General features: G+C 29.1%; 1 protein-coding gene across 2 annotated transcripts in view; it reads right to left on the bottom strand.

Moving 5' to 3' along the window:
- LOC126736680 (leucine-rich repeat-containing protein 24-like) overlaps positions 1-20,340 on the bottom strand; it is a 156,174-nt gene that overhangs the window by 124,969 nt on the left and 10,865 nt on the right. Inside the window, exon 1 of one of the 2 annotated variants that reach the window (XM_050441170.1) lies at positions 4,738-4,858. The exons of the other annotated variant lie outside the window; for it this stretch is intronic. The gene's annotated coding sequence lies outside the window, so the exon portion shown is untranslated. Of the gene's footprint in view, positions 1-4,737; positions 4,859-20,340 lie in introns of those variants that run through there. 2 annotated transcript variants of the gene reach the window in all.

Raw genomic sequence — 20,340 nt, 5'->3', positions numbered from 1 at the left:
ATTTTTCTAAAATTTTGGACATATTGGCCTTTTTATGTAGATATGTCCAAAGAATAATGAAAATTTGCCCTTAAGGTGACCATTCACTTTAAAGCTCAAAATCTAAAAATCTAATTGGAATATTTTCATTAAATAAAAAACACAATATTCTCGAGAATACTCTTAACAAGTTTAATTAAATATTCAAAATGATTTTTCTAAAATTTTGGACATATCGGCCTTTTTATGTAGCTATGTCCAGAGAATAATAAAGGTTTGCCTTCAAGGTGACCATTCACTTTAAAGCTCAAAATCTAAAAATCTAATCGGAATATTTTCATTAAATAAAAAACACAATATTCTCGAGAATACTCTTAACAAGCCTAATTAAATATTCAAAACGATTTTTTTTAAATTTTGGACATATTGGCCTTTTTATGTAGCTATATCCAAAGAATAATAAAGATTTGCCTTCAAGGTGACCATTCACTTTAAAGCTCAAAATCTAAAAATCTAATTGGAATATTTTCATTAAATAAAAAACATAATATTCTCGAGAATACTCTTAACAAGTTTAATTAAATATTTAAAATGATTTTTCTAAAATTTTGGACATATTGGCCTTTTTATGTAGATATGTCCAAAGAATAATGAAAATTTGCCCTTAAGGTGACCATTCACTTTAAAGCTCAAATTCTAAAAAACTAATTGGAATATTTTCAATAAATAAAAAACATAATATTCTCGAGAATACTCTTAACAAGTCTAATTAAATATTTAATACGATTTTTCTAAAATTTTGGACATATCGGCCTTTTTATGTAGCTATGTCCAAAGAATAATGAAAATTTGCCTTCAAGGTGACCATTCACTTTAAAGCTCAAAATCTAAAAATCTAATCGGAATATTTTCATTAAATAAAAAACATAATATTCTCGAGAATACTCTTAACAAGTTTAATTAAATATTTAAAATGATTTTTCTAAAATTTTGGACATATTGGCCTTTTTATGTAGATATGTCCAAAGAATAATGAAAATTTGCCCTTAAGGTGACCATTCACTTTAAAGCTCAAAATCTAAAAATCTAATTGGAATATTTTCATTAAATAAAAAACATAATATTCTCGAGAATACTCTTAACAAGTTTAATTAAATATTTAAAATGATTTTTCTAAAATTTTGGACATATTGGCCTTTTTATGTAGATATGTCCAAAGAATAATGAAAATTTGCCCTTAAGGTGACCATTCACTTTAAAGCTCAAAATATAAAAATCTAATTGGAATATTGTCGTTAAATAAAAAACACAATAATCCCGAGAATATTCTTTAAAAGTTTTATTGAAGTTTTAAAATGATTTAAGTAAAAATTTTCGACATATTGCAATTTTTATGTAGCTATGTTGAATAATTGAAGACTTGCCTAGGAACTTTTGAAACTGATAGCAAGGTGTTTTATATCTCTTGAAATATAACTCTAGTTTCTACAAATTACAATTTTTTCTTAAAACTTTAATTTAATAAAATTATATATTATACCGGAGGTCCTAGAATACGTGGGCAACCTTTGAGGTTTGTATAACTTACAAAAAAAAAATCTGTTTTATTTCTTTACTTCTGTTTATCACCTAATAACAAATAAATAACGATCAAACGTAATTATCTGACACATTCGAGTGACTTTCCGAATCTGCATCTTACAAAGGGAATAGGGAATGGATGCCCGTGAGTGCAGTTCTATGTTGCAGTCACTCGGGCATTCCGAGGAAATAACAAAGAAAAACGAATAAAACCGGGGGGGGGAGAGGGATTTCTAGAGGCAATCTCTTATTTTTATGGGTGTTAGATTGCATCGGAAAACGGACTTTCCTTTTAAAGTAATGGTTACGAGATGCAACGCTATAACCTAAATTGTTTTTTCCCGTTGATTTATCGGGGGAATTGACTGAGGAGCGTGTGATAATTTATTAAAAAAAAAAAATTGTAATCTGTTTTACCATCGGTTATATGCATTTAAGCTCAACGCCCTATAAGCTGAGATCAAACTGTGCTAATTTAGGGTCCTTTGTGTGCACGACGCCATCGCAGTTGCCAATTTAATTAGCAATTATAGATTAACTAACGACACTCTTAGCCTTTAAGGCGTATATTAATGATTGCCTACTAATTACCATACGATTGTATTTATTGATGGGGATACCATTTTAAGGTTTAGGGGGAAAAGGAGGGATTGTACTATTTGGGTCTTTTACACATCTCGTGAGAGTATCTTTCAAACTCCCGTAAAAAGGGAAATCGCTAGTGTGATAATGTTCGAGGCGCATCCGAAGGCGAGCACATGACACTAATTTGATATTTTGATACGGTTTTTCGCACTCACTCATGGCCCTGCATTTCTTGGAGTGTTTGAAGCTGTTTGTTAAGTGTTTCCAAGTGTTTCTATTTAAAAAATAATACAAATTTTAATTTATTCTCTTTTTTTTGTTTGCTTTTGTTTCTATATTAATTTTTTTTTCTTTTTAATTTTTTATTACAATTTATGCAGTTTTTCTTAGGTGTTTTATTTACGGAAGTTATTATTCAATTTTTTTTTCAAATTTGTAATTTTTTTAAAAAACTCTAGACACATGAAATTAATTAAAGAATAATAAGAGCAGGTCGATAAGATTTTATTAGGAAAACATTTTTTTTTTTACAAAAATTAATTTTTCTTAACATTTTGTACATTTTTGAAAAAACCCTGAAATACGTGTTTAATGAATTTAAATGAGTAATAATTGTACAATTTTCTAAGCCTGTAGCTTTTTCACTTTTTGAGTTATGAGCATGTCAATAAGATCTTTTAGGACAAATTTTTTTTTTTTACAAAAAAATTTTTTTCTCACCTTTTTGTACATTTATTAAATAACCCTAAAACAGGTGTCTAATAAATTTAAATAAGCAATAATTGTACAATTTTTTAATACTGTAGCTTTTTTAGTTTTCGAGTTATGAGCATGTCGATAAGATTTTATTAGGAAAACATTTTTTTTTTACAAAAATTAATTTTTCTTAACATTTTGTACATTTTTTAAGAAACCCTGAAATAGGTGTCTAATGAATTTAAATAAGCAATAATTGTACAAATTTTTAAAACTGTAGCCTTTTTAATTTTTCAGTTATGACCATGTCAATATAGTCTTTTAGAAAAAAAAAATTTTTTTTAACAATTTTTTTTTCTCAACTTTTTGTACATTTTTAAAAGAACCCTGAAATACGTATCTAATCAATTTAAGTGAGTAATTATGGTACAATTTTTCAAACATGTATCTTTCTTAGTTTTCGAGTTATGCGCATGTCGATAAGATTTTTTTAGAAAAAAAAATTTTTTTTTTTAACAATTTTTTTAGTCAATTTTTTGTACATTTTCAAAAAAACCCTGAAATACGTGTCAAATAAATTTAAATGGATAATAATTGTACAAATTTTCAAAACTGTAGCTTTTTTAGTTCTCAAGTTATGAGCATGTGAATAAGATCTTTTAGAATAATTTTTTTTCACAAATTTTTTTCTCAACTTTTGTACATTTTGTAGTACAAGTGCATGAAAGAAAAAAAATTAATTCTTCCAGGCAATTTCTTCAAATAATTCCAGACTTCAGAAAATTCAAATGTCCCGATTTTCAAAATGCTGCGATTTCTGCAAATCTTCTCTTCTTCTCAAAATCTTGCCAATGTGCTTCTTTGATCCAGCTCCTTTCTTTCTCTTTAACTAATTGAGGCCTCTAAAAATCATTGCTCTCTATCTCATTAACTTTCTGAGAATTAATATTAGTAAAAATTCTCAATTTTCGCTCTTTCTTCTGCATTAAAGGTATTAAAAAAAAACCTCCTAACATTTGAAACCTTATGCAGTTTCTGCCTCTGTTTGTCTCAATTAATTAACTCAATGATCCTTTGGAAAATGTCTAGCATTATAAAGTGACTTCAAATGCCTAGAAGCAGGAAATATTTAATTCGTCCAGGCATTTGAGTTAATTTTTCCACAAATAATCTGGTAGTAGTAGTCAGTAGCCAGAGGTAAACGCATGGATTATGTCTCTGCAAGAACTCAATATTAACTGGACGTAATCGGTAAACGGTGTGAAGAAAAGGCACTGAGAACCAAGAAAAGTCCAAAGATCAATAAAGTATCAGTGAAATTTTTAAAAAAAGTTTCATTAGACCAGAAAGAACTACAACATTCCAATATCGGAAATTTTTCCAGGCATTTGAGTTGTTTTTTTTTTCGAAAAATGTCCAACCTTAAAAGGCGACTTCAAGTGCCTGGAAGAAGGAAAATATTTCGTTTTTCCAGGCATTTGACTTGCTTGGTTCTTTCTTTCATTTTTCCAGTCTTATTAAACGGCTTTAAAAGCCTGGAAGAAAATCAATTTAATTCTCCATGGCAGTTCTTTCAAAAATGTCCAGGTGCACTAAAATGTACCTCGTACAATCCTCGTATAATCTTCTAGGGTATATGCAGCTTCTTTCTCTCTTATTAATTTATTGAAACGGCTAAAAATTATAAATCAGTTTTTTTATTCAATTACCTTTTTGATCTCTCTTATCCCATTTTCTGTTGTTTTTTTGAATTACAGATATGTGACACCTAGTGGCAGTTTCTGTCTCTGTTTGACTCAATAAAACTTTAAATTTTTAAGGCTTTCTCACTTTAAAATTGATTCACCAAAAAAGTTGATTCACCAACTTTTTCAAAGAAAGTATTTGATCCTTTACCTGATAAATGACGGTTTTCATAGAATTTTCTCGTGTATTCCTTGTATTCATGAAATTTCTGTCGAATAGTGAGTAGAATTCACATTACAAAAAAATCACCAGAAAAACATTCCAAGAGGACTCTCCATGAATAAATAAATCCACTCTTCCAGATAAATTAGGAAAAATCAATTTAGTGCAAATGTAATAAACTTGTAATGAAAGTATTGGTTAAAGGAGGTATGTTCAGAAGTATGGAAATCACGGAAATTAACCTAATTGGTGCAAAAACCCTACAACTTCCATGAAAATTTAATACGAAATGAAAAAGTAAAATTAAAAATTTCCAGTTGAGGATTTTTTAAATTTAAATCATTGTATATCAACATAAATGGTCAGACATTTCAACATTTCTGATACCACAACTCTAAATTGATTACATGTAATTCTATTAAATTTTAATGAAAATTCTCTAGCCAAAACATTGAATTATACATTGCATAGAAGTCAGCCAATACGTATTATGATATGCGAAAGCTTCGTTCCATAAAAAGAGTGAAGGAAATAAGGTGATTTGGAAGGATGGCCAAGGATAGGAATGATATAAGAAGAAAAATAGTTAATTTAATTTGCCCGGCATTTCAGTTGATTTTTCAAAAAGATTCCAGCCTTATAGAATGATTTACATGTTTAGAGTTTCCTAAGTTTATCAAAGCTACAAAAAAACTCATTTTTCCAGACTGACTGATTGAGACTTTTCACATTCCTGGAACAATGGAAATATTTAGTTTTTCCAGGCAACTGAGTGGATTTCATTTAAAAATTGTCCAGCCCTGGAAGAAAATTGTTAATTCTTCCAGGCAGTTGCGTATCTCCAAAATATCAAACAATCGGCATGTTTGAAAAAAATATTAAAAAATGTAAAAAAAGAAAACAATTAAAGGTTAATTATTAGATTTAGAATTAAAAGAGGTATCGGAGATTTGGTAGGAGATCTGTTTGCAAAATAGTTGAGTTTTTTGCAATTAAATAATTCCTAATTTCTACTAATGTGGACAAACTTTTTGAGCGATTGCTTGTTTGTGTTCCCAAATTGAAATAAATAGATAAATATTAATTTCTCCATTTAGTGTAAGATCAAGTGCCTGGAAGAAGGAACATATTTAATTCTTCCAGGCAGTTGAGCGTCTCCAGAATATCAAGTAATCGATTAAACTAAAGACAGTAAAAAATTTTCCGAAATTCTTCAGGGCTGCATCAGAAAATAGCTTTAAATTCCTAAAAGAAAAGGCACCTTCAATTTTCCCAAACATATGAGTTTCCACCATTTTTTCAATCTTATAAAATTGCTTTAAGTGCCTAGAAAAAAGAAAATATTTAATTTTTCCAGGCATTCTTTTTTATATTCTTCTAGGCCTGTAGAATAACTTCAAAAGCCTGGAAGAAAAAATAATTTTAATTCTTCCTAGCAGTTTTTGCAAAAATATCACTCGTACGATCTTCTAAGGTATATGCAGATTTTTTATCTCACTTTAACTCATTAAAACCGTTGACAATTATAAGTCATTTCTCTGTATTCATATAAGTAATAGTAACATGTAACAGAAGATATACATGTGTATATAATATGCTAATTTTCAGTGGAATGTTCGGAGATTATATTTTAAAATCCCGTTTTTAGTTTTATTTTTTCTTTTTCCGTAACATACATACGTATATTTTTTAATAGCCTAGGCCGATGCACGCATCTTGGGGTTATTTTTTTGGGGTCTTTTTTCGCCTCGTCTGTCCTCTCTCCTTGCGCTCGTCCGTTGTCACACTGCCGCTGCCTGTCTTAAAATCTTAGGTTAATTAATTCTATATCTTACATTGCATTCCTATATAAAAACGTTATTTTTATTTTTGTAAAATTGTTTCTGTAAATTGTAAAGGGCTTTTTCATCCCTTCTTTGCTTGTGCTAACTAGGGAAAACGGTTTTATAATTGAGAGAATAGTCCTATTTGTCAATGTAATTTTTTTTTCTTTGTAATTTTTATTGACCTATAAAACTGTACATTTTGACAAATAAACCATTTTTGATTTGATTTGATTTGATTTGTATTCAATTACGTTGTTGATCTCTGTTATTCCTTTTTCTCTTATTTTTTGCTGAATTACAGAGACTAAAAAAAATCTCTCTCTTTCTAATATTTCACATCCTATGAAGTTTCTGTCTCTGTTTGACTCAGTAAAACTTTTAAATTTTTTCACCAAAAAATATAGATATATTTTCCCTATTCTCTCTCTTTATTTTTGCGTTTAAGCTAATATGTCTCTCCTTTTTCGAAGTAAGTAGTTAATCCTTTTCCTAAAAGATTTCGGTTTTCTAAGAATTTTCTCGTGTATTTTCTTTATTTAAGAAAATTTGGTCTAATACTGAAAATTTCATATTAGCCAAAAATCACAAGAAAAACGTTCCAAGAGGGCTTAAAACGTAATGACAAACAACCAACCCACTTTTCCAGATAAATTAGGAAAAATCAGTTTAGAGCAAATGTATTAATTTTGTATTGGTTAAAGGAATTTTTCCGGAAGTGTGGAAATCATGAAGATTAACCTAATTAGTGCAAAAACCCTACAACTTCCGTGAACATTTAATACAAAATGAAAAAGTCCTCTCTATTGAATTTAACTGTCTGTTAATAGTTTGAACACTTAAAACTCGAAACTTTTCCAGTAAGAGCATTAAAAACCTGAAATCCTATACAGAGCCTCCCTTAATGCCGCAAAATAAAATTCACTTAACAGTAAAAGTTTTTGTAAAATCGCTACCGAGGAATTTTATTTAAAACAAAACAAAAAAAAATAAATTCTGGATCCCAAATTGCTGCTCGTTAATCCCTTGTAAATTCCTATAAGTAAAATTAAAAGTTTCCAGTTGAGGATTTTTTAAATTTAAATCATTGTAGATCAACATATGGTCAGACATTTCAACATTTCTGATACCACAACTCTAAATTGATTACATGTAATTTTATTAAATTTTAATGAAAATTCTCTAGCCAAAACATTGAATTATACATTGCATAGAAGTCAGCCAATACGTATTATGCTATGCGAAAGCTTCGTTCCATAAAAAGAGTGAAAGAAATAAGGTGATTTGGATAGGAATGATATAAGAAGAAAAATACTTAATTTAATTTGCCCGGCATTTCAGTTGATTTTTCAAAAATTATCCAGCCTTATAGAATGATTTACATGTTTAGAGTTTCCTAAGTTTATCAAACAATCGATGAATTAAAAACATGCACAAAAACCTCATTTTTCCAGACACTTAGGTAAGTTTATTTAACTGCTGTATGAAAAGACTTCATTTTCCTGGAACAAAGGAAATATTTAGTTTTTCCAGGTACCTAACTGAGTAGATTTCATCTAAAGATTCTATAGCTCTTGAGAAAATAGCTAATTCTTCCATGTCATTTTTCTAGGCAATAAAGTTACCTAAAAAATAATGAGATAATTTCGGCTGTCCCAAGCAGAAACACAGTAACTACATTTTAGTAAAAGTTAAGAAAAACGAATTTTTGTTATTTTTTGAAAGCCTTACTTTACTATTTGACATAGAGTTACGTAACTCAGCATAACTATTCAGTACGACTTAAGTTACAATCTAAATATAGAATAAGCTGCTTACGTAGATTAAAACTGAGAACGGCAATAGTATACATGGTTTTACATGGTATTTTTCGGTTTAATTTTTTACGAAATTTAGGAATAAAACCCAGTAACTGAAAAATTTCAATGAAAGATATCAAAAAACACAGTAACTGCCGTTAGTGGATTTTTTAAGTTTTTAATGTTGAAGTTTCATCGCTAAAAACACAGTAACTACTTCTAAGTAGTTTTAAATCTTAACTTAAAGTTTAAAAAAAAAGTATTTATTTTATTTTTATTTTATTAAATCTTCTTGTGAAATACTAACACAGTCTTTTAAAATAAAACATAAAATTCTTACAAAACAAATAAAATAAAAACAAATTAAAATGTCTGCACAAAATGCTTTTTACTTTAAAAATATCGAAACTTATTAATTATATAAAAAAAAATGTTTTCACTTAATTTAAAAAATAAAACGAATTATTGACTGTCATCTTTCAATATGACGTCATCCCTGTCTACCAAATCAACCGAAGTCTCTGATTTATTTAGGTTTATCCAGAAATTTTGCCTATTTGAGGGCATTAAGGGAATTAGTTGACTCAATATATTTTTGTTTTTTTACTGTAGATATACCCGTAAGCTCAAAACTTGCGGTTGTTTTATATTTTTTTTTGCAAAAAATCTAGCTCTTTAAAATCTTCTCTAAAATCAGTCTTATACTTAAGAACATTTAATCCTTTTTCAAAACGGACTTCCACTATGCTATTTAGGATAAATCCTTTCATGCAATCATCGGTTTTCTTTGTTGTTCTTTTTTTATTTTGCCAATTTTGAAATTGCTCTAGTCGCAAAACCTTAAGCTTTTTTCGAGAAGATTGAATAACTTCGAGTAATTCATCAAAACCATAAATATTTCTTTTTATCTTTATCTTTTTTTCTATATTACCGTGTATTACACTCATGTGCGTGTGATCAGCGGTCAGATACGGAATTGTGATTTGATTCGGTCCTCTGTTGCTATTTACTTCTGTTAGTAGTGAAGTATATAAGACCTAGTTTTTATTCTAACTGGTGCAATTATCAGCCTAAAACGTAAAACTCAATACATCTCGTTCTTTTCGTATAACTTCTAATAAAGCATCAACCAACGCTTCTGCTTTTCGTCCTGATAAGGCTTTATGCCAAACAACACAATAACTGTTTTCCGTTGCTTTAGGATTTAAAGTGGCAAACGTTTGATTAAAAACTACCAGACGACTAGTAAAAAATCATGTTTTAGAACTCGGCATGATTATGATTTCGCTTAAGTGGGGTTAATGATTCTACGCAGATCAAATAAAATCTGTTTTCTTATTTTAAAACACAGTAAATGCACATAAACAACTAAATTTCATGAAGAAACACACTGTACTGCAGTTGCTGGGTTTCTCCATGGGAGGTGTTAGTTACTGTGTTTCTTCATGGGTTTGTCATTATATTGGATGCAGTTACTGGGTTAAGACATGATCATAACTCCGTTATTTATCAACCGATTTTGATTTTTTAAATATAGAAATGTAGAGCAAAACGCAGCAAGTACGGTAACAGTAAATTCTCAATTTTGACAAAAATGTCAGTTACTGTGTTTCTGGTTGGGACAGCCGATTTATAAACAGCTAAAAAAATTCAAGTTCTTTTAAGACAGGACAAAATAACCTCAAATTCTTGGAACAAGGAAAATATTTAATTCTTCCAGGCAGTTGTGTATCTCCAGAATATCAAACGATCGGCATGTTTCAAAAAAATGTAAAAAAAAAGAAAACACTTAAAGATAAATTATTAGATTTATAATTAAAATAGGTATCGGAGATTTGGTAAGAGATCTGTTTGCAAAATAGTTGATTTTTTTTGCAATTAAATAATTCCTAATTTCTACTAATGTGGACAAACTTTTTGAGCGATTGCTTGTTTGTGTTCCCAAATTGAAATAAATAGATAAATATTAATTTCTCCATTTAGTGTAAGATCAAGTGCCTGGAAGAAGGAACATATTTAATTCTTCCAGGCAGTTGAGCGTCTCCAGAATATCAAGTAACCGATTAAACTAAAAACAATAAAAGTTTTTCCCAATTTTTTCAGGCTGCTTCAGAAAATAGCTTTAAATTCCTAGAAGAAAAGACACCTTTAATTTTTCCAAACATATGAGTTTCCACCATTTTTTCAATCTTATAAAATTGCTTTAAGTGCCTAGAAAAAGGAAAATATTAAATTTTTCCAGGCATTCTTTTTTATATTCTTCTAGGTCTGTAGAATAACTTCAAAAGCCTGGAAGAAAAAACAATTGTAATTCTTCCTAGCAGTTTTTGCAAAAATATCACTCGTACGATCTTCTAAGATATATGCAGATTTTTTACTCACTAAAACCGTTGACAATTATAAGTCATTTCTCTGTATTCAATTAGATTATTGATCTCTGTTATTCCTTTTTCTCTTGTTTTTTGCTGAATTACAGAGATTAAAAAAAAACCTCTCTCTTCTTAACATTTGACACCCAGTGAAGTTTCTGTCTCTGTTTAACTTAGTAAAACTTTTAAAATTTTTCACCAAAAAATATATACACATTTTCCCTATTTCTCTCTCTTTTTTTTTTGCGTTTAAGCTAATATGTCTCTCCTTTTTCGAATTTTCTCGTGTATTTTCTTTATTTAAGAAATTTTCGTCTAATACTGAAAAATTAATATTAGCAAAAAATCACAAGAAAAACGTTCCAAGAGGACTTAAAACGTAATGACAAACAACCAACTCACTTTTCCAGATAAATTAGGAAAAACCAATTTAATGAGCAAATGTAATAAACTTGTATTGGTTAAAGGAGACATGTCCAGAAGTGTGGAAATCACAAAAATTAACCTAATTAGTGCAAAAACCTTAAAACTTCCAGGAAAATTTAATACAAAATAAAAAAGTCCTCTCTATTGAATTTAACTGTCTGTTAATAGCCGTCCCGATCCCGGTTGGAATACTTAAAACTCGAAACTTTTCCAGTAAGAGCATTAAAAACCTGAAATCCTATACAGACCCTCCTGTTATGCCGCAAAATAAAATTCACTTAACAGTAACAGTTTGTAAAATCGCTACCGAGGAATTTTATTTAAAAAACAACAAAAAAAAAATGAAATTCTGGACCCGAATCTCGAAGCTCTGGAAATAATTCCATAGTGTAACGGAGGCGTCGACGGGCGGTCTTATCGTACTTCCTCCCGAGAAAATAACATGAAAGAACTTCTGAAACGTATATATTCTCTCTCTCTCTCTTTCACATTAAATTTATATAAAATCAAACCTGGAAACTGTGGAAGAGATTGAGAGAGCGAGCGAGATAGGGAGCGCGCGAGGCGCATGATTGATCCCCCAATTCGATAAGGGTTTAATATCATTTTCTCTGGAGCGAATTTTTACTAAATTTCTCTTTTGGAGTTTTAGAGTAATTTTGCGGTGCTTCGCTCATTTACATCGAATTTCATAGAACTTCTTTTGTCTTCTTTCTCTCTCACCTCCCCCGGGGGTAACTTTAAGATAAATCATGATAAAATAGATCGGAAACTCCATTATTCACGAGGTAATTCCGTCCTATGACTGCGAAGTAACGAGAAAATATTACGAGGTGCACGACTGGATTGGACACCTGCTTTGAGTAATTATTCCAGATAGTGACAAATATCTGTGGTTTCTTTTCTTCCCTTAATTCTATTTTTTTTTAAATATAATTTTACTAGTTTAACTTTAAAGGCTTAGAAATTAAAATACAATATCTTACATATTATTATAGTACGAATATATGGTCGGGAATTTTACACTGAAGACTATGGATTGCTTTCAATCATATTCGATTACCGATGTTATAAATGTTTATTTATTCCAGGCAATTAAAATGATTATGTATTTCAAGTTCAAGGAAAATATCTGTATTATTCCAGATAGTTAAATTAGCTTTTCGGTTCTTTCAAGTTCCTGGAAAAATTCTTTATTTATTCCAGGCAATTGAGACTACTTTTTAAGTTCTCCCAGGCAGTTGAATTAGTTTTCCACGTGTTTCAAGCTCCTAGAATAATTTTTTTATTAGTTTCAGAAAACTAAAATGATTTATCATGTGTTTTAAACACTTGGAAGAATTTCTGAATTATTGCAGGCATTTACATTTGTTCTTCAAGTGTTTGAAGTTCCTGGAATAATTTTTTATTTATTTAGTACACTTAAAGTCATTTTTCAAAATTTCCAGGCAATCGAAGTGTTTTTAGTGACCTATAAGCTCCTGGAAAAATTCTTTATTTATTCCAGGCAATCGGGATTACTTTTCCAATTCTTCCAGGCAGTTGAATTAGTTTTCCACGTGTTTCAAGCTCCTAGAATAATTTTTTTATTAGTTCCAGCCAATTAAAATGATTTATCATGTGTTTTAAACATCTGGAAGAATTTCTGAATTATTCCAGGCAGTTGCATTTGTTTTTTAAGTGTTTTAAGTTCCTGGAATAAATTTTAATTTATTTAGTATACTTGAAGTCATTTTTCAAAATTTCCAGATAATCAAAGTGTTTTTAGTGACCTATAAGCTCCTGGAAAAATTATTCAATTATTTCAAGCAATTAGGATCACTTTTCAAGTTCTTACAGGCAATTGAAATAGTTTTCCACGCGTTTCAAGCTTCTAGAATATTTTTTTTTTTAGTTCCAGCCAATTAAAATGATTTATCATGTGTTTTAAACATCTGGAAGAATTTCTGAATTATTCCAGGCAGTTACATTTGTTTTTCAAATGTTTGATGTTCCTGGAATAATTTTTTATTTATTTAGTACACTTGTAGTCATTTTTTAAAATTTTCAGGCAATCGAAGTGTTTTTAGTGACCTATGAGCTCCTGGAAAAATTATTTACTTATTCCAGGCAATTGGGGTCAATTTTCAAGTTCTCCCAGGCATTTGAATTAATTTCTACATATTTCAAGCTTCTAGAATATTTTTTTATTAGTTCCAGACAATTAAAATGATTTATCATGTGTTTTAAACACCTGGAAGAATTTCTGAATTATTCCAGGCAATTGCATTTATTTTTCAAGTGTTTGAAGTTCCTGGAATAATTTTTTAATTATTTAGTACACTTGAAGTCATTTTTCAAAATTTCCAGATATTCAAAAAGTTTTTAGTGACCTATGAGCTTCTGGAAAAATTATTTAGTTATTCCAGGCAATTGGGATCATTTTTCAAGTTCTCCCAGGCAGTTGAATTAGTTTTCCACGTATTTTAGGCTTCTAGAATAATTTTTTTATTAGTTCCAGACAATTAAAATGATTTATAATGTGTTTTAAACACCTGGAAGAATTTCTAAATTATTGCAGGCAGTTACATTTGTTTTTCAAGTGTTTGAATTTCCTGGAATAATTTTTTATTTAATTAGTACACTTAGAGTCATTATTCAAAATTTCCAGGCATTCGAACTGTTTTTAGGGACCTATAAGCTCCTGGAAAAATTCTTCATTTATTCCAGGTAATTGGGGTCACTTTTCAAGTTCTCCCAGGCAATTGAATTAGTTTTCCACGTGTTTCAAGCTCCTAGAATAATTTTTTTATTAGTTCCAGATAATTAAACTGATTTATCATGTGTTTTAAACACTTGGAAGAATTTCTGAATTATTGCAGGCATTTACATTTGTTCTTCAAGTGTTTGAAGTTCCTGGAATAATTTTTTATTTATTTAGTACACTTAAAGTCATTTTTCAAAATTTCCAGGCAATCGAAGTGTTTTTAGTGACCTATAAGCTCCTGGAAAAATTCTTTATTTATTCCAGGCAATCGGGATTACTTTTCCAATTCTTCCAGGCAGTTGAATTAGTTTTCCACGTGTTTCAAGCTCCTAGAATAATTTTTTTATTAGTTCCAGCCAATTAAAATGATTTATCATGTGTTTTAAACATCTGGAAGAATTTCTGAATTATTCCAGGCAGTTGCATTTGTTTTTTAAGTGTTTTAAGTTCCTGGAATAAATTTTAATTTATTTAGTATACTTGAAGTCATTTTTCAAAATTTCCAGATAATCAAAGTGTTTTTAGTGACCTATAAGCTCCTGGAAAAATTATTCAATTATTTCAAGCAATTAGGATCACTTTTCAAGTTCTTACAGGCAATTGAAATAGTTTTCCACGCGTTTCAAGCTTCTAGAATATTTTTTTTTTTAGTTCCAGCCAATTAAAATGATTTATCATGTGTTTTAAACATCTGGAAGAATTTCTGAATTATTCCAGGCAGTTACATTTGTTTTTCAAATGTTTGATGTTCCTGGAATAATTTTTTATTTATTTAGTACACTTGTAGTCATTTTTTAAAATTTTCAGGCAATCGAAGTGTTTTTAGTGACCTATGAGCTCCTGGAAAAATTATTTACTTATTCCAGGCAATTGGGGTCAATTTTCAAGTTCTCCCAGGCATTTGAATTAATTTCTACATATTTCAAGCTTCTAGAATATTTTTTTATTAGTTCCAGACAATTAAAATGATTTATCATGTGTTTTAAACACCTGGAAGAATTTCTGAATTATTCCAGGCAATTGCATTTATTTTTCAAGTGTTTGAAGTTCCTGGAATAATTTTTTAATTATTTAGTACACTTGAAGTCATTTTTCAAAATTTCCAGATATTCAAAAAGTTTTTAGTGACCTATGAGCTTCTGGAAAAATTATTTAGTTATTCCAGGCAATTGGGATCATTTTTCAAGTTCTCCCAGGCAGTTGAATTAGTTTTCCACGTATTTTAGGCTTCTAGAATAATTTTTTTATTAGTTCCAGACAATTAAAATGATTTATAATGTGTTTTAAACACCTGGAAGAATTTCTAAATTATTGCAGGCAGTTACATTTGTTTTTCAAGTGTTTGAATTTCCTGGAATAATTTTTTATTTAATTAGTACACTTAGAGTCATTATTCAAAATTTCCAGGCATTCGAACTGTTTTTAGGGACCTATAAGCTCCTGGAAAAATTCTTCATTTATTCCAGGTAATTGGGGTCACTTTTCAAGTTCTCCCAGGCAATTGAATTAGTTTTCCACGTGTTTCAAGCTCCTAGAATAATTTTTTTATTAGTTCCAGATAATTAAACTGATTTATCATGTGTTTTAAACACTTGGAAGAATTTCTGAATTATTGCAGGCATTTACATTTGTTCTTCAAGTGTTTGAAGTTCCTGGAATAATTTTTTATTTATTTAGTACACTTAAAGTCATTTTTCAAAATTTCCAGGCAATCGAAGTGTTTTTAGTGACCTATAAGCTCCTGGAAAAATTCTTTATTTATTCCAGGCAATCGGGATTACTTTTCCAATTCTTCCAGGCAGTTGAATTAGTTTTCCACGTGTTTCAAGCTCCTAGAATAATTTTTTTATTAGTTCCAGCCAATTAAAATGATTTATCATGTGTTTTAAACATCTGGAAGAATTTCTGAATTATTCCAGGCAGTTGCATTTGTTTTTTAAGTGTTTTAAGTTCCTGGAATAAATTTTAATTTATTTAGTATACTTGAAGTCATTTTTCAAAATTTCCAGATAATCAAAGTGTTTTTAGTGACCTATAAGCTCCTGGAAAAATTATTCAATTATTTCAAGCAATTAGGATCACTTTTCAAGTTCTTACAGGCAATTAAATTAGTTTTCCACATGTTGCAAGCTCCTAGAATATTTTTTTATTAGTTCCAGACTATTAAAATGATTTATCATGTGTTTTAAATACCTGGAAGAATTTCTGAATAATTCCAGGCAATTACATTTGTTTTTCAAGTGTTTGAAGTTCCTGGAATAATTTTTTAATTATTTAGTACACTTGAAGTCATTTTTCAAAATTTCCAGATAATCAAAGTGTTTTTAGTGACCTATAGGCTCCTGGAAAAATTATTCAATTATTCCAGTCAATTATTTTTTTATTAAGTTCTCCCAGGCAGTTGAATTAGTTTTCTCCGTGTTTCAAGCTTCCAGGCTAATTTTTTAATTACTTCCAGCCAATTAAAATGATTTATCATGTGTTTTACACACCTGGAAGAATTTCTAAATTATTCCAGGCAGTTACATTTGTTTTTCAAGTGTTTGAAGTTCCTGAGATAATTTTTTTATTTATTTAGTACACTTGGAACCATGTTTCAAAATTTCCTAAAAATTGAACTGTTTTTAGTGACATTTTTGTTCCAGACATTTGAGGTCACTTTTCCAATTTTCCCAGATAGTTGAATTGGTTTTCCACGTATTTCAAGCTTCTAGAATATTTTTTTTATTAGTTTCAGATTCGGGTTGATAATTTAATTTTTTTGTTATTTCGGAATAAAATCACTCGGTAACGATTTTAAAAACTCTTACTGTTGAGTGAATTTTATTTTGCGGCATAAAAGGAGGGTCTGTATAGGATTTCAGGTTTTTAATGCTCTTACTGGAAAAGTTTCGAGTTTTAAGTATTCCAACCGGGATCGGGAGACTATTAACAGACAGTTAAATTCAATAAAGAGGACTTTTCCATTTCATATTTAATTTTCATGGAAGTTGTAGGGTCGTTGCACTAATTAAGTTAATTTCCGTGATTTCCACACTTCTGGAAATGCCTCCTTTTACTAATACATTTATTACAAGCATATTACATTTGCATTAAATTGATTTTTCTAGAAAAGTGGGTTTTGTTTATTTATTGAGGTTTAGGTCCTCTTGGAATGTTTTTATTGTGAATTTGATCAAACAATTTTTCTCTTAAAGATAATTGATTTCTTGGAGAAAGTTTAAGGGTTTTGCTCTGGCTATATCTCTCTTTCTATCTTAAATTATCCTATAATGGAAAATCTTGTTTTTTCACTCCTCCTTAAAATACCATGAATGAATGTATGAAGTGAAACCGACTACCTAAGAAATTTTTTATTAAATTTTGAGATGATTTAGGATTAAGATTTTGATTAACAATGAAGAAGTGAAATGCGGTAAAGACAATGAAAAGTTGAAAAATCCACATTTAAGACATAAAAATAATTTGAGAATCACATTGCTGGAAGATCTAATAAATCGTTATTAATATAACAAAAATTGCCAGCAGTTCCACTATTCACCATTTTATCTCAAAATAACCCTGAAACTTTTGACAAATGAATGGTGCCCTCTCACCCTCCCAAAAGGCCTCTCCATATATATTTCCCGACTATAATTTCGTTCATTCATTTTCTCTCTCTCTAATTATTTGTTTATGGAACGAGGGGGGTGGGTCGGGGATAGAAGGGAGGCGTTTTCCACTTTTCTCCTCCGAATAGCGTAACAATACGAACATGAGTGATTAATCAGTGTGGAAGGGCGCGAACGTCATAAACAATATAGTGTTTATGAGGATTTTAATGTGGAAAAGTGGGAAATTTATGATAAATTTTAGGCAATTATTTAAAATATTAATGAATTTTTTTTTTGACCCAACATTTTTTTCACAAAATGTCCATAACTCAAAAACCAAATGACGTAGAGGTTTGAAAATTTGTACACAGATTCTCTTTTTGGTTTGATTTAATACATATTTAAGCATTTTTTTATATTTTGAATATTTGTGAAAAATTTTTAAAAAATTAAATTTTCATAGGGAATTTTTTACAAAATGCCCATAACTCAAATATCCAGTGACGCAGGGGTTTGAAAATTTGTACACAGATTCTCTAATTAATTTGACTCAATATATATTTAAGCATTTTTCAAGATATTGACAATTTGCAAAAAATTGTAAAAAAAAATTATTTTCTTAGGGAATTTTTTTTCTCCAAAATTTTTCACAAAATAACCATAACCCTAAATCCAAATGACGTAGCTGCTTGAAAATTTGTATACAGATTCTCTAATTGATTTGACTTAATACATATTTGAGCATTTTTCAAGATATTAACAATTTGTGAAAAATTGTTAAAGAATTAAATTTTCTTGGGGAATTTTTTTGCCCCGTACATTTTCACAAAATGCTCATAATTCAAAAACTCATTGACGCAGAGGTTTGAAAATGTGTATACAGATTCTCTAATTGATTTAATTTAATGCATGGTACAAAAATTAACGTCCCTCCAATAGATGTAGAAGTGAAGTATAGCGGGTTAAGGACAGAAATCAAACCTCAAGATTTGAAATTAGCCGACGTTTCGACGTTTATTTACGTCTTTTTCAAGGCTGAAAAAGATACAATTGGTACAAAATGGTGAAAGCAATAGTTATATTAATATAATAGTTAAGAAACCACCAAACAAAAACACAAATAAAACGGAGAACAAAGCATAAAAGTTAAAATTAGGATGACTTACCAAATTTAGATTAGAGGTTTACGTAACAATTAAAACCTAATAACATCTCCATCATACATACACCACAGATACAAATGCAATTAAACAATGCTTAAATATGTATTTAATTTAATACATATTTAAGCATTGTTTAAAATATTAATAATTTGAGAAAAATTGTTTAAAAAATTTAATTTTCAATAGAATTTTTTTTTCTCCAAACTCAAGTTTATAACTCAAAAACTCAATGGCGCAGGGATTTGAAAATTTATATACAGATTCTCTATTTAATATGATTTAATACATACTTAAGTATTTTTGAAAATAATGACAATTTATGAAAAATTGTTAAAAAATTAAATTTTCTTGTGGAATTTTTTATAAAATGTCTCTAACTCAAAAACCCAATGACGTAGGGATTTGAAATTTTCTATGCTGATTTTCTATTTAATTTGATTATATACTTACTTCAACATTTTTCAAAATATTAATGATTTATGAAAAATTGTTAAAAAATTTAGTATTCTTGACTCAAAATTTGTTACAAAATGTCCATAACTCAAAAACCAAATGACGTAGGCATTTGAAAATTTGTATATAGATTCTCTAATTGATTTAATTTAATATATACTTAAGTGTTTTTCAAAATAATGACAATTTCTGAAAAATTGTTAAAAAACTTTTTTTTTTGGCTATTTTATTTAAGGCTTAAATTTGTTTTATAAATTGTCTGTATGTAAGACTTTTTGTGTTTTTATATATGTATGCCATTTTATACAAGCACACACTTTTTTTCCAATTTTTTTTCAATTTATTTGCATTTTTTTTAAATTTTATTAATTTCAATTTTTAAGTTATTTTTTTATTATGTATTACCTAAAGTAGCTCAAGCTAAATAAATACATTATTATTAAAATTAAATTTTTTTAGACTTGTTACTTGATTTAATTAAACACCTACTTCAGCATTTTTCAAAATAATAATGAATTTAATTATTGGGATAATAATATAATAGTTGGGAATTTCTTAAAATCGAAGGGGTAGAGTTGTTAGACTCACGGCCTGTAATTAGAAGATTATAAGGACTTATGATGGGGATGTAGTTCAGTAGAAGCAATAGCAAAAGATCTTTGGGGACGAGTAAATGGGGACATTGCTTTAGTTTGCAGTTGATTTACTAGAGTTAGAATACCAAGTTTTGCCTCACTAATTAATGCAGGTGGGAACTTCTTAACTGTCAAGCTAATGCTCTTTATAAATAAGTCCAAGTCATCTTCAGCTGAGTGCAACGTCCGCTTTCTATCCTGTATATCTTCTAGCAGTTCCATGCATTTTTTGGCTCTTTCCTCAAAATCTAGGTAGAACGCATTCTTCGAGGGTTTAATGCCTTTTTTGCCTCTTGTATTTGATGAAGGCGTAGAACACCGACTGCTAGGTGTTAAACTGTCATCTTCTGGAACACTTGATTTTTCTGGTGGTATTTGTATGTGTGGGCTCGTCATTTGGCGTGTTAATAAATCTGAATGTTTGAAGCTAGCTTTCAGTTGACTTTTCCAATGTGTTGAAAAAAATTGTTAAAAAATTTAATTTTCTTGACCCAAAATTTTTACAAAATTTCCATAATTTAAAAGCCAAACAACGTAAATATTGAAAATTTTTATACAGATTCTGTAACTCTCACGAGATGTGT

The sequence above is a fragment of the Anthonomus grandis genome, chromosome 5, assembly GCF_022605725.1.
Source record: "Anthonomus grandis grandis chromosome 5, icAntGran1.3, whole genome shotgun sequence".
Lineage (NCBI taxonomy): Eukaryota > Metazoa > Arthropoda > Insecta > Coleoptera > Curculionidae > Anthonomus > Anthonomus grandis.
The sequence above is the reverse complement of the archived record's forward strand: the minus strand, read 5'-3'. Positions and strand labels throughout refer to the sequence as shown.